The 15,128-nt window shown below is 44.1% G+C and overlaps 1 protein-coding gene across 1 annotated transcript in view; it reads left to right on the plus strand.

Annotated features, from left to right (window-relative positions):
- Window positions 1–4,234: 4,234 nt before the first annotated feature.
- slc4a2a (solute carrier family 4 member 2a) overlaps window positions 4,235–15,128 on the plus strand; it is an 84,097-nt gene continuing 73,203 nt past the window's right edge. The window contains exon 1 of the mRNA XM_036518662.1: window positions 4,235–4,282. The gene's annotated coding sequence lies outside the window, so the exon portion shown is untranslated. The remainder of the gene's footprint in view (window positions 4,283–15,128) is intronic.

Consider the following 15,128-nt stretch of genomic DNA (forward strand, 5'->3'; position numbering starts at 1 on the left):
AATGAATTGTGTTTCAGAGCACCTTTCGTTCCCTTGTCTAGGATCTCAGCGCCCTTTATAAAGAAGAGAAGGTGGCTCACCCCAAACAGCGTTAAATATGTAGCATCCACCTGGAGAGCCAGATGGGGAATTTGTCAGGGAACTCCCCAGCAATGAATACAATGAGTACATCTTTAATGACCAGTTAGTCAGGACCTCAGTTTAGCACGCCCTCCAGCCCTCCATCACTGCAGTAGACCATTGCTTTTTCTACTTGGCGCAGAAGCAAGACTACAACCTGTCAGCCTAACAGGACCACTTCCAGCGGCAGCTTTGTTTTCCCAGAGGATCTCCTATCTAACTACCCCCCAAGCCTCACTTAGCTTCAGCCATATGACAGGAGAAGGCTGTGGCTTGGTATGGCTACTGGTGGATTCCATAGTGTCAGATGGACTGACCTCTGACCCCATCTAAATAAGCATTTGGAGGTCAGAGTGCTTGTGCTCACAGATGCTTTTGACAGCACTGAAAGCTGAGAACATTGTCTCTAGTGGCCAGGAGGACTGCTTGACTAATTTGTTCCTGGGACGCATGCATTTCAAGGAAAGGAGAAGTAGGAGGTGTGGTAAACCAGAAAGAGGACATGAGAGTAAAGAAGACATAGAGACTGTCTTTATCTTAATACCTTTTATATACACACCATGAACTGGAGATGGTTTCCGTATTACAAAGCAAAATGAAATTTTCGTAACCACCAAGGAACGGAAACGTCTGCATCACATTTCAGTCACCATCTCCTGAATCAGCTCCAGAGATAGCATGCAAGGCACCCATGCCACCCTTTGAAAGTTTTGCAAGTATGGAACCAAATTTAGTTGACGTCATTCATGGGTTTTAAAGTCATCTGATTAGGTTCTTGAAGGTATGGCATAACATGCCAGTTATCTTGCCAGTTTTGAACTGAAACTTTGAATGCATGCTGTTCAGGTAGCAGCTGGAAATTAGCCAATGTGTCTACCTTTAGCAAACTCATAATTGGCATATATAACCCCTTTGCATATACGGATACACATGGATAGTTATGGATCATAACTAGAGTAAATATAGCATAATTTGTAACAGGTAGTGTAACGTATTGTATTACAAACAGATTGGCATGGTTGTATGCACAGTTGAGGCTAAAATGTAAATGCAATGAGTTTTTGAATCTTGCTACTGAAACTTACAGATTCTCAGTAAATTGCTATTGTAAAGAGAATATTAGTCCAGGGAACACTGACACATCAAGGGCCTCGTTCACAACCTTGGTCCAACTGTGATAGAAAGAGCTTAGCACAGCAGAGTCACTAGTGATTGCTTCCTGCAGACTTACATTTTTTGACTGTAGACTTCAGGCTGGATTCTTCTCACTTCCAACACACAGCAATCCAGTACCGTGACTTTTCCAGTATAATGGTGTTGCTTTACATGAGCACTAGAGGTCGCCATTCACACTTTGAGTGTGATAACAGGACACCAGGTGAGGAATTAAACGATCCTCATCATTTCTCAATGTAATTTGATACAGTGAGTGCACACATCATACACAGAATGCACAGCAAGTGAAGCGGTCGTTAACGGAAACTGACACCCACATTTTACCATATTAAACACAAATAAGAAGAAGACACAGATTCATCCGTCTGCATACTTTCTCATCCACACAGCAGCAGTGCCCCAGGAGAGAATCAAACCAGAGATTTTTCACTTAAGAGCTCTGCTCCTTACCAGTACACCACACTGCTCTAGGTCACATGCGTGCACACAAGCATACACACACCTATACATACACAAACACACACATGCTTGCGCACACGCTCACCCTCCCAGTCTCACCCAGCCATCCATTCCTCTGTACTTAAAGCTGATTGACAAGTGCAAACATTTTGGGTGGAGTCACAGAGGAGGTTATTGCCTCGAGTCTAAGATGCCCCGCCTCTGTCTGCTTTCTCTGAATTATCTGCCCAGCCTATGCACGTCAACGCCGTACAACTTCCAACAAAAACACGACGCATTCATTTTGAGTGAAGCAACCTGATTCTCCTCCTCCCTATTTCTTGCTTTTGAGGAAAATCGCAGAGGATGAAACAGGGATTATGGTGGCAGTTGAGACACATTGCCCAACACCGCCGCTGCTCTGCCACTTCTGTGGGTAAAACCTTTATTCATTATTCCTCCTTAAGGCAGGACTCATCTGACAGCGTCAGAATTTCACTGTGTTGCTTTTGAAGACCTGGTATACATAAATAAATACTCAGAGAGTACAAATACATATATTTTATTAATTTAGCAGACACTTTTATCCAAAGCGACTTACATAAGTGTCAGTTCTTTACAATGTCATCCATTTATACAGCTGGATATTCACTGAGGCAACTGTGAGTAAAGTACCTTGCCCAAGGGTACAGCAGCAGTGTCCCAGCGGGGATCAAACCAGCAACCTTTCAATTACAAGTCCTGCTCCTTAACCACTATGCTACACTGCCACCCCTATTAATATTTATTGTCAAGGGCTTGCCTTTATACTGGAGTAACAAAGAGAGCACTATATATCTGCATATAAGATATATACTATACCACTATATAAGACTCCTACCGTAGCTGTTTTGGGAGCCATAGGAAGGAGAAAGGGTCTATACGATGGATCTAGTGTAGCCTTGTCTGACACTGTTGCTCATTCAACTTGAATGGATACACTTATGTTTTTTTGTGCTGGAGGTTGCTCTGGATAGGAGCATCTACTAGATGAATGTAATAAAAGACACAAGTGCTCACAGTGATGTAGTATAGTCAAAGCCATTCGAAAGGACTAGTGTAAACAAGAAAAGGTATCTGGTCCCATTCAAGACCTCTCCTGCAAACGCTGAGAGGGTGCTTGTTATCAGTGTCAGGTTTTCTGTGGATCTGGGTCAGAATTTGTTTAGAGCTCCGGGCCAAGCCTCGTTCCTATGGTTATGCACGAGCTGTACACAGAGGTGTGACCCGGCATTGTCTGGCAGTGTTTGTTCAGCGTGACTTGTATGGATAGGCTTCCTGCCAGTGATGTCACAACCCATTGGAATTCTGGATGGATGTTATTGGGCAAAGACAGCTCAGCTGAGAAGTTGTTTGTTTCATTTGACAAACTCATTGTTTAGTTAGAAAGGCTCACTTTTCTAAGTTATCACCAGGAAAAATGTCTGCAATATCCTGGCCGTTGTATTTCAACAATAGGTGAGATTCTGTAAACCGTGTGGCATATGACTAGACACAGCAAAACACAATAAGAGAAATATTGAATTGATTTCTGAATGTGTTTGGTCACACAGAAAGACTGTTAAACGGCACAGACAAGTATGGATCTCACTGCAACTAAAAAGGTGGTATTATAAAATCAATTCATCCATATTGCCACGTTAAAAGTCAAGAGTTGTCAAGAAAGATGATTTCTTGATTCATAAAGATGAATAAAGATACCCTGAAACAAGGAAATATAGCAAAAGGCAAACTTAATTCAGAAGATGCAAAATTGTTAAAATTTGCTGAGATATTGTATGAAATTGAACGCGTTTAACATTTTTCACCGGACATGTAAATGTTAAAACGGTTGAAATACATACTAACTCATTAAAACATGATCACAAGTGTCCTACAGTCATGAATGGGCAAGTACAGATATTGAGGTGAGTGGGGGTTGGGCAGGTGGAGGGCGAACCTGTTTGAGCTGGGAACTGAACCATATTCATAACGCATGCCTCGCCTGTATCTCGAAACATTTGACTACATCTGTTTTACCATGTCTCCGTGCATGCGCAATTGTGAGTGTGAGAACTCGTCTGTCATGTGACCGCAAAAGTATAGCAGGTGTTTCAGACCTTTTCTGTCAGTTGTTACGAGTTTGGAGCATTTCAGTGGCGTGTGCTTGTTGCAGTTCTATGTGTGCAAGCGTTCTGCGTTCATGCAGTCATTTTTCATGCCTACACGAATGTTCATGCAACGACTTAGAATGTTTCTTGTTTAAAATGATCAAGCAAGCAAGGAGATTTGTATACGTGGACGTCGTGGGAATTTACAAACAATGTTGAGACTTCCACATAACACACTCAGCCATGACTAAGTTACCGCTGTTTGCTTGTGTCATATCATATCCTGTTTCCCTTCATCGGGGAACTCGGGAGCGAGGTCGCAACACGTGGCTGCGAACGCGCACGTAATGCCCCCGTCTCCAGCAGGTTTTTTCAAAATCCAACCAAACGGAGCGACAGAGGGTACTTTAACTTGGGGGGTAAGAGTAAATTCCTTTAACCGGTTTCGATCATCAGCTGCGTACGAAATTGTTAAATATCTAGCATGTGATCAGTACCAACTCCATCACTTAGGATGACGTGGTTTTGAAGGATGTTCTGAAGGGTCAGAAAGTTGAAATTTGATCAGGAAGAGCGTGAGGATTGTTGGAAGAAAAAAATAATTTAGACACTTAAATTGCTAGACAGGCGACTAGCCTGTTACATTTGTAATTATGATTATGCATTCTGTAATTATAGTGTGTGAGCGAGGCAAACGCGTCCAGAGAATTATTGTAACTAGCTGGTTTAACTGAATGAGAAATACATTGTAGCGACCTAACGCCGGCCGTCGGCATCCGAAAATTACGTGCTGCAATTTTGACGAAATGCTGCTAAGTCGCCAAAACTGCAATCGAGCCTGAAGAAAAGGTGACAGCTTGAAATGCCGATCAGATATGTGATTTATTGCTTGCTGTATACAGTTTCACCATGTTATATTATAGAAATGTCTGTAAATAGTTAGGCAATGCACCGCTAACCTAGCTACTTAAGCAAATACGCTTGTTTCGCTATACTTGTCTATTGTCTGGTTAGCTGGCTTTGCTCGGATCTAGCGGGCAAGTAGCTACAGCTGACGTTCATTCATCATATTTCATGACATTACGAAACAGGAAAACGCTCATATTCGAGGTGTGATTCATCCAGCCCCCGAATGCTATGGAAATGTCCGCAGCTACAAAGGATGTAGTGTCAAATCTCATCACGAATCGGGCGGCGGGTTTATAAACAAAGCCTTAGCAATGTACCTCTCGTGGGATCTTTGATGCTGGTTCCTCGACACAATGTGACTGGCTGTCTGTTCAAATGGATTGATGCAGACCGTATTTCGTTCATTTCTTTGAAGTCTGTTTGGCGAACTAAGCTTGTTTAAAATCCATATAATGGTCTAACTACCGACCACTACATAAACTTGCCTCAGTCGATTCATGGTAACGTCATGAAGTTGTCCGGTAGTGAAAACGAAAAGGTTAGTCATTCTGCTGTCAGAAACACTTGCCTGTGAACTGCAGGTGATTGCAACATGGTGGCAGGGTGGTTATATGTAGCCAACTGTGAAGTTGTAACGAGATTTTAGCTTTGGTTGTCCCTTTAATAATGAAAAACAAACAGTGATCAAAATAAACATGTAACAGTGGAGGAGATATTTATTTTAGGTTCCATGTGCTTTTCATTTTGTCGTGTCGTGATGCAGGGCAATAAATTTTGGTCCAGCTGAAATGTTTGGAAGGTCTTACAGCTGAAATCATTATTATTCACTTTAATTCACTGCCTTCCGCTCTCAGCACATTCTGTTTTAGGTTCTAAAATGCTCCGAACGACGCGAACTAATGTGGAAATAACGGTGATTATCTCCCAAGGTCTTACCTATGCTTTTTATGGAATGAGATGGTATGTTGCGTGATCCAGCCAAGATGAGGACAGCAAATGTAATTTTGCTGGAGGGCACTAGTGGGCAGTATTGAGATTGTGTTTTCCGTAGGAGCTGAATGAAGTCGTGAGAGGGGCGAAGTGGACAATAGAGTGCAGGCGAGTGTACCTTAGTAACCTAGGAACCTCTGGTCTGTTTAATCCATCCTAAAAACAAATAGGTTTTCCTCATTTGCAGCAGTGCTGAGTGTTAAGTTAATAGAGCAGGTCAGTGATTTCCAATTGTGATTGTACTGGGCAGGGGGGGTTCTGGGTACAGTGAAGGGGGTCAGTCTGTGCTGGAGGTAGTCTTCCCCGCGGGTGACGGTATATGACATTGTATACTTTCACACTTTGGCGTCAGTTTGTTTTGAAAAGTGCTGGGGGACAATGACGGGTTCGACGTGTTCACAACTAACTAAAGGCTTTCAAAAAGTGGTGGAGACGAAAATGGGCCATGACGAAAAGTGCATAAATGACACCTATGTTTTCACATACACCCCCCTGGGGATCTTGATGCAGCCTATTCTCTTTAAAGGGGCCGTTCACAAACGAGGTCTGTGCCATGGGTTGCACCAGTTTGTCAAGGTTCCAAAGGCAGTCAGGGACGCACTGTAGATTTGGCTTGGGTTTTGAAAATAAATGTCTCCCACAGAGCTGACCATGAGACCTGTGTTAGTATTGTGACTGAAACGGTGAGTGCAGGAGGAAAATGGGGTGTTAGTGCATGTTTTTTTTAATCTCCATGTTGCTTTATTTCAGAAAAATTAGAAAACATGCATCAGGCAGGGGGATACAAAAGGAGCCCATAGTAAATTCAGCAGCCGGTGACACTGAATTGATATTGGTGCTTAGATGCATGTGTGGACCGCAGAGCTATTGTCTAAGTAGCAGACTGGTGCATTCTGGGATGGAAAGAGCTGGTGTTACTTTGCAGTTCATGAGTCAGATTTGGCTTTCATAAATGCGATATGGTGGAATTTCCAATCTACACATCTCTGCAGATGTCTCTCGGTAATGCAGCTGAATAGCTTTAGGACGCATGCTCTCCTTTCAGCAGTCAGATTACATGCATATTTCTTTGTGCACCATCTGGGCGACTTGGGGGTTTCCACAAAACACTGGAAATGCAGCAGTTCTAATAAAGGCAATATGAAGATTGGTTCAGGTGATTTTGCTCATACCAAAGCAGTTGATTAAAATAACTCACCATGCAGTCTGTGATCATTGTGTTGATAACCTGTATAGAAGCACTTTCACTACTAATCTTAACCAGCTAACTGTGTTGCCAGATTTTTTCCACTTTGCTTAAAAAGAAATGGAACACATCAGTGAAACATTTGTATTTGAGACAGTAGATGATTCAGGTATAAAAGATGCACATGGGAATGTGTTGGCACCTTGCTGTGTCAAGTGCATTCTTAATGTAAGAACAAACTGTGATGCTTGAGGAATTTTAATAATGCATTTATGTTTTACATAGAGGGCACTGCTTCAAAAAAGAAAACCTGAAGATGCTATCAGTTTAATTTAAAAAGACTGCCAAAAATGAGTCTGATTCAAGACTAAGATAGAAAAAAATTGTACTCAAATGAGTTTGAGAAATCTTACCTTTGAGGACTACAAATACTTAGATGGAACGATGTGACAATCTTATGGTTTTGAATTAGAGACTGTTGAAAATGAGTTTGATTCAAGATTGCTGAAAGAAAAAAAGGTACTCAAATGAAGCAACCCTCAGTTTTAAGGGGCATTGTGTGAAAGGAATTCGTGTTGTCTGATTATTTTTTTTAAACTAACAGGAAAAGAAAAGATTAAAATTGCAAATTGGAAATTTTCCTTGCACTTTGTATGAGCACTGCCATTTAGCAAAAAATGTGTAGTTCACAGTTTTTTTAAATAGTCCAACTAATATAGTACTGCTCATTTAAATTTCAACCCATTTCCTAATAATTGCTACTCATGATAATGTGCCCCAAATTTGCTATGCAAACCAAGACATTTGTATCCCTTGTTCTAACATGCTGACTAGCTAAATGCAATGAAGCATGTAGAAAATCATTTCTTTAAAGTAAGCTACTTGGTGTGTCTCTTTGGACACTTACAATCCAGAGCTCTTATCCAGAGCAGGATGAACACAGATGTGCTCTTCTTAATTCATTAATTTTTTGCATTAATCATATGCTCTTATCCAGATCTTACACATGTTAAATGCTGTCCATTCAAACAGCTGCATATTTACTGAGGCAATTTGGAAAAGTACCTTGCACAGGCCTACCGGAGAAATTGAGCCAGGAACCTTTGTGTTAAAGGCCCTGTGTGTACAGAGGCTACACCATGCTGCTTCCCAGAAAGGCAGAATGGTAATGAGGAATATCTGGCCCAAAAACTATAATATCCGCAGCAGGACTAAAACATGAAGGAGCACACATCAGTAAACCAAAAAACACACTTTTAGTGAGCAGCAATACTTATTCAGAAGGGCTTACACTGGCGTTCAGTGTTAGAATGCATATGCAAAAGCACACATAAGGGTATTACTCTAATTTTGTCTGTTTGTAACATTCAACAGCTAAAGCTGTGTGTTTTCACCAGAAGGTAGTCTTTGAGCAGAGCCCTGCACACACCTAGACACCATTTCTTTGGGTCCTTTAGGTAAGAATAGAACATAGACTACAGCCCCTCAGCCAACTGCCAACATAAAGGTAGGAAGGTCCTACATTCTCTTTGACTGGAATAGTTTCCATTGTGGCTGGTGCTCTCAGTGGGCCCATGTTTGGAGTGTTTTAGCTGAGCTTCAGTAAACAGCATGACCCCAGTATAGATGAACTATAAGACCAAATGAGCTCAAGATGAAGAGCTGGGGTGAGGGGGCATTTGGGGCAGGGCTGGCAGCTGCCGATCTGTCTGCCTTGTGGATTTGGTTGCATCTTTGGCTCAGGGGATTATTTCACAGCTCCCGATCCTCTGAACCCAAAGTTGTTGCCCTTTTGCGTCCCCCACTGATGCCAAGGCCCGTGTATGCAGAGACCTCAGTCGGGGAAGGGTTATGCTGCATCCGATGGGTTACTGTCCTATCCTGTCCATCACAGACTCCTTTGCGATGGGACGGTAAATCCAAAAGGTCATCCTGTCACAGTTAATCGCCTCCCTGAGGCTCAATCAGTATGATGTAGTCGGTAGGCCGAGCTGAAATATGGTGACCCTTTACAGATAAGGAGATAAGTGTCCTACACTATTAATCCCTCGGCCGCTCTCTTTCCTCTGAGCTCTCTGTAGAGCACGGAGCACGCTAGGCTGTGTTGCAGCAGCACCCAGGATGTGTCCCGCTCTGTATCCGAGGCTGCGTGTGCAGCAGTGCCCACTAGGTTAGCGGGGCAGCAGCAAGAATAGAAAAGTGCACGATGTGAGCAATGCTAGCTATGCAGTCGATCCGAGGGGACCGAACGGGGAACATGCCAGCCGTGTAAAAGGTGTCTTTTTAAAGGCCCGGTCTGCGTGTATGCCCCGCGCCGGCTTTCTGTCGATCTGATGCGGACCCTTTCAGGCTTTGTGTTGGCCAACACCGAGGAAGGTGGCGGCAGATCAGCTGACGAGGAGAGCGTTGACAAATTACCCGAGTCTTTACTGATTGGATTACAAAACCTGCCTAGATTAGGTTTCACAACTGAAGAGCGGCTGTGCTAGTGTTTCCCGGATTAGTCTGGTTTTTGTGGCTTGCAAACACTTGAGGCGGCCCTGCCGAGGTGGGCGCTCGCGCCCCGTCACTGGCACTCGCGTGATTGGTCGATTGGAGCGTAACCCAATGAACTGCAGCGATCCGGCTCCGCTGCTGCCTGAGCTGTGATTTTTATAGGCGCACAGTACTTTCCTGCATCCATCATCCACTGCAGCACACATCTCATAATCCACGTACACTCTGCAATTATGCACCATAATCAATTGGATTATTTCTCTGCACAAAGGCTGTAATTAAATTAGGGCAATATGGACAGTACGTGCAGCATTTCATTTTCAAAGGCCGCTGCTTATTAAGTCACAAGTTTGATCATAAAAGCCCTACAAGGGCAAGTATATTGAGCTGTGAAAATGGGTGGAGGCTGGGGTTGTGGGGGTGTGGCTGTGTGTGGTTGGTTGGTGACCTGGGGGTGTAGCTGTGGTCAGTTTCTGGAGAGCCACTTCCATCATGCTTAAAGCAGAAAGAGCCGTGATAGAAGCATGTCCACATGGCTGGGTAGCAACCAGTAGGGGCGTTTAAATATAGCAATTGCAACTTTTGAAGTAACATTCGGCAGGAGATTTCATTTCTCTTGGATGTTATTAATAAAAAATCAGTTTGCCAAAAAAGTTTGCCATCTTTAATGCTGCTTTTTTAGTATACAGTTCTTGTTGCTGTTTTTTATGTTGGAAGAACTTAACAACTTTGATCTGTCAGAGCCTGATGCTTTGAAACTTGGATTCGGTTGGAATGGGGGATATATTAAACGGCATCTGCAGTATGAATCATAGTGGTTTCTGTCTGTAAAGGACACAGTTTTCCCAGGCTTGAAAGAGCAGTTGGATGCCACTCCATTGCTGTAGCCTTAATGCTTCCCTTTGCAAATGCTTTCTTTAGTGCATTCTCATGTGCTTTTTTTCCGAATGGAGTCTCACCTGTGGTGAATCATTGACAGGACAGTTCTGTTTCTGTGTAGCTGCAGCTTAATCGATCGCACCCTGACAAAGGCTCTTACAATAAAAATGAGATTAGTAAGTGTTTTTTAAGTTTTGTTATGAACTTTTGGAAATGACCTGAGCTCGTTTGTAGAAAACCATATGTGTTGTTGCAGTGATTTGTGCTTTTCTGATCAAGGCTTGGCTCTCATGCAGGCTATCTGATTCCTCAGATGGATTAACCCCTCTTTAATCATCCCGTTCCATTGTGACAGTGGTGCTTGTCAGATTTGTCCAACTGCTTAGATGTATCCTATTTAGTTTGTGGCCTTGGAATATTAGTTGAAGGACTAGAGAATCTAAAAGCATCGCAGTGAAGACTGGCATTTTCTAAGCTCAGGGAGGATTAGTCATTCACAGTGTTGCTTAGCGCTCAGTCACGGCTTCTGTGTGTAGTTCTGGGTGACAGACAGTGGCTGCCCTTCACATGATTCTGTGCTGTCAATTTCATTGTGCTGCATAGTTTTCTTGTTTCATTTTTAGAGTTCTTGTGTTTAACATGCTTTAAGATGGACATCCACTCATTAAGTGTGATGGCACTAAATTGCTTTGAAAATGTTTTACCGGCAACATTGAGCAGAAGATGTTATGCCCTTGGCTCAGTGCCATGAGACTGATTTCTGGTTGAGGCAAGTGCAGCGTTCCTACACAGAACTCTTTGGCTGTGTATTACGATGGAGCCGCATGTCTTCCAGAGTCTGATAGCATACCACTGATCTGAATTCAGCATGTGGAGACATAGCCTTATGTGGCCTAACATGCTGCCCGTCACAACAAGTCCCGCCTCCCTGCCAGCACAGCAGTGGTGGGAAAAGAAACCGTCTCAATGCCAATGAAGGAATGAAATCTCACTGCAGTTCTTGTAAATCAGGGTCCCTCTCACATTCACACATTTGAACAGCACACACGCAGACCACATACCCACCTGTTGCAGTTCCGTCTCTCAGCTTCCAGCTAGACTATGGAGGCTACTTTTAGAGGTCTTGAGACCAGGCAGTCGACATGCTCTAGCTGTCGCTTAATGGAAAACCTATTGTCATTTCAGAGAGGTTGTTTTCTTTTTATGATCTCCTTCCATGGACACATCATGCACCAAGAGACTATATGCGCAGCATTCAAATTTGACAATCCAAGTTAAGGCTTTTGGTCGCTAAGAGGTAGGGTCTGGCTCCATAGCAACCGCGGGCTGTCATTGCAGTGGCTTTACAAGGGTGAACCCGGCTTCTCTGTAATGTATATTATCATATGTAATCTTCCCAAAGCCTGTGATTACCTTCAGTAATTGCAGTGCCCTAACATTATATAAATTTAATCACTGGCTTTGCACATAATGACAAATGCTTTGCCGTTAAGCAGGCATTTGCAGGTAATGGGATGTTTTTGCTCCGAGTGTGGTCCTGTGGATTCCCAGCTAGGGTGAATGGATTTGTATGCAGGCTCAAGGCATGGGAACACATTGGCCTGTCCTAATTCAAACACGCAAGTACAATGTGGATCATACCTTAACTGACATGTTAACTGACATTCCTGGCTATATATGTGTTTGCTGTCTAGTGGAAGTGGAGCAGTTCATTTGGTTTGATGAGTAACAATCTGAGAAAATGCCACAAATGCAGGCCCAACGGGATGCGCAACAGAACCTAACTGAACTAACAGGGAAATGGGAGCCCAATGAGTTGCTGCTTTTCCAGGTTCCGGGTTCCACTTGGGCCAGCTTGGCCTGTGTATTTTGGGTTTCCTTGGCTGGCTCTCTGACCCCCCCTCCCCCTCGGGCTCTGGCAGCGGTTGGTGTCTCAGCTCCTCGTTTATTTTCCTGGAGAGCGCCCCCGGCCCACGCCCCACTGTAGGTGTCGGACATACGCTCGGAACGGGTCTACCGCACCAGACCCATATGGGCGGGGAAGCGGATGCAGGATGCAGAAATTAAGGCTGAGGGAGGAGCTGGAGGTCCAGCTCCGAGGTGGGGGTGTGTGCGGAGGGGGTGCAGTCTGTTTAGGTTTCCTCAAAGCTTTGGGCCTGCTCGTTTCATCTGTCCAGCTCTTGGCACTGGGACCTAATTACTGGCTTTCGTAGCGGAGAGGAAAATGAAGATTTATGAGCAGTGTCACCCTTGGTGTTGTTGCTGGTACTCTCCTAAGCGCTGCGGTTGCTTGTCCCCTGCAATGTTTCATGGACTCGCCCACTGCCTCTGAGGTGAGAGGTGAAATTAAATGCAGGCTTTAACTGGGACATGACCCTGCAAACCAAACAGAACTCGCCACTGCCTAACTCTGAATCTTGACTGGAATATGCATTTTTCCTTTCTTGGAGTTCAGTCTTTTATATCAGTCATGAAAACGATTTGCAAAGTGATTGATAACTGATTCTTGATTTATTACTGTGGTCGGTGGGAATTTGTACCATTTTTCCTCTCTTTCCCCTTCCCTTTTTGGTGTTGAAGGACGGAAACTCAAACTCATTTTACCGTGCTTGTTTTTCTTGCAACAGCTCACCAGAATCATTCCGAACGCTCATTTTTCTCTACTCCGCAAAATGTTGGCAGCCCCCTCGAAGTATTCCGAAAAGCACATTTAATCAGGCAGCACAAACAGCAGAGGAGAACAGTTGACCATCCTACTCAAGACAAGGCCCCGAGATCTCTTTCCCCCTTCACTGCAGGCTTAATTTCTTCGCTCACACAGAGAGGACCTCCACGGAACCAGCGGGACTCGGGGCGTCTCTTAATTGCCAACAGTTGCGCTGAGATACCGGACCCTGGGAACACCCCCTTCAGCAGAACATGGATGCTCCTTAGACGGCACTTCGGGGGGATATTAAGTGAGATTTCAATACTGGTGGGAGACTGGGGGGAGCTTGGTGCCCCTCTAAATTAAACCTAGCTTGTGACCGGCCCCTCCTAAGCTCTCTAAATAAAACAGTTAAGACGACCATGGTCCTGGTTATTGAATTCCTGCCCCCGGTTAAAGCTGGCTTTGTTCCTCCCTCACCTCCGCCTCCTTCAGGTGGCTCTGCCATCCTGGCCCGGCCGCACGTATCCCGGGCGGTTCAGGCACATACTTGGCCGAGCTTGAATAAAGGGCGCTTTAATTAAACCGTGTGTGCAATGATGGAAAAAATGCCGGGTTTACTGTAATACAGGCCTTTGCGGATTCAGTGGATTTCGGGTGTCCCCCCTCCCCCACCATAGGCGGCAGGCATTCCAGAGAGGATCAAACGACAGCCAGCCTCTGTTTACTCTCGGGCGCGTGTCCCATCGGCCGTCCGTGTGGAGCGACCCGTCGAACGGAGCTTGCTCCGTTTTCAGTGTTTCTCACGAACAGCCGTTGAAGCCTTCTGGGCTTTGTCTGCCCCTGCGAGAGTGGCATTTAGCCTGTGCCACAAAGGCCTGCAAGCCGGGCGCTCAGAGAGTTGGCCGGGCTCCACCAAGTCTTGAATGGGGTTTATTTCACGCGGGTAAAAACCGGCTTTCGCCGAACCGTGCGAGAATTGGACGAGCAGCTGCTCGATCGGCTGGATGCCCTGCCAGTGTTTGTCCTGCATTTGTCACGGCCACTCCGAGGGGCTGTCTGTCGCTAACACAAATCCCCGGGGCAACAATCACAGCTGTAAATGTGTGAGGACAACAGACTCTCTGAGGGAGGGAGTTTCACTTAAGACCAGGGGAAAAAAAAATTTGCATGGTTCTCCCCAAAGAAACTTGTGTTTTGGGAAAAGCACTAAACGGTGATCCCCTACCCTTACTTGTTGAAGGTAATTGACAGATTGTGTTTGCCAGACTTCCTATATGCTGGATCTATGCATAGGGGTGGCACCATGGGTAATTTTTAAGAACGGTCAACTTCTCCATTAATGACTTCATTAATGTGGCAGTCTCCACATTTACCACACAGAACTTGTGTAGAAATGTCATTGTAAACAGGATCGCCTGCAACTGTGCCCCATTTCCCCATAGAAGCAGTGTTAAGTGTGGGATATGTTCCTGCATGGTAGCCAGAAATCACATTTTTATACATACATAGCATACATTCATGAGTAAGCATGAAGTTAAGTAGTCATAATATATTAAAACTGTGAATACTTGAGCATTTAAATATACTTAGGTGTAAAATGCATCAAATCTTCAAGGTTAAAACATGTGCTGCATGACATTTGAGATTAACAGTGCATTGAGAAGAGGAAGAGGCAAATCACATCTGTTGGATAGACTATGGGATTAGCACACAGTGCTCATACAAAGAATAAAAAATGTCTGCTTCAGCTCCACCTCATGAGTTTACTGAAAGAAAACCAGAAACTAAAAGGAGACAGACAAATGACACAAAAATGATTGGGAAAAACTTTTATTTCTTCTGGTTTTTGTCACAAGCATTTTTCACTCACTCTCATTCTCACTCTCCTGCCCCTTTCTCTAGCTTGTTGTAATTCAGGATTTTGTGCAGGGAGCATTTCTATATATTTTGAGAGCTTGCATCATCCTAAACTTGATGAGTTTGAAATGGGAACTGCCTGTTCATCTCAGACTAGCACTGGATTATGGAACTGATTAATGAAACGTTGTATTTTTTGCTTTCCAAAAAAGAAAGTGTGAAAAGCACACTGTCATCTTTTATTGCTAAATAAAGTGGCTGGAAATAAACATGTGAGGACTACAATTTTATCATAAAT

The sequence above is a fragment of the Megalops cyprinoides genome, chromosome 24 (genome assembly GCF_013368585.1).
Source record: "Megalops cyprinoides isolate fMegCyp1 chromosome 24, fMegCyp1.pri, whole genome shotgun sequence".
Classification (NCBI taxonomy): Eukaryota; Metazoa; Chordata; class Actinopteri; order Elopiformes; family Megalopidae; genus Megalops; species Megalops cyprinoides.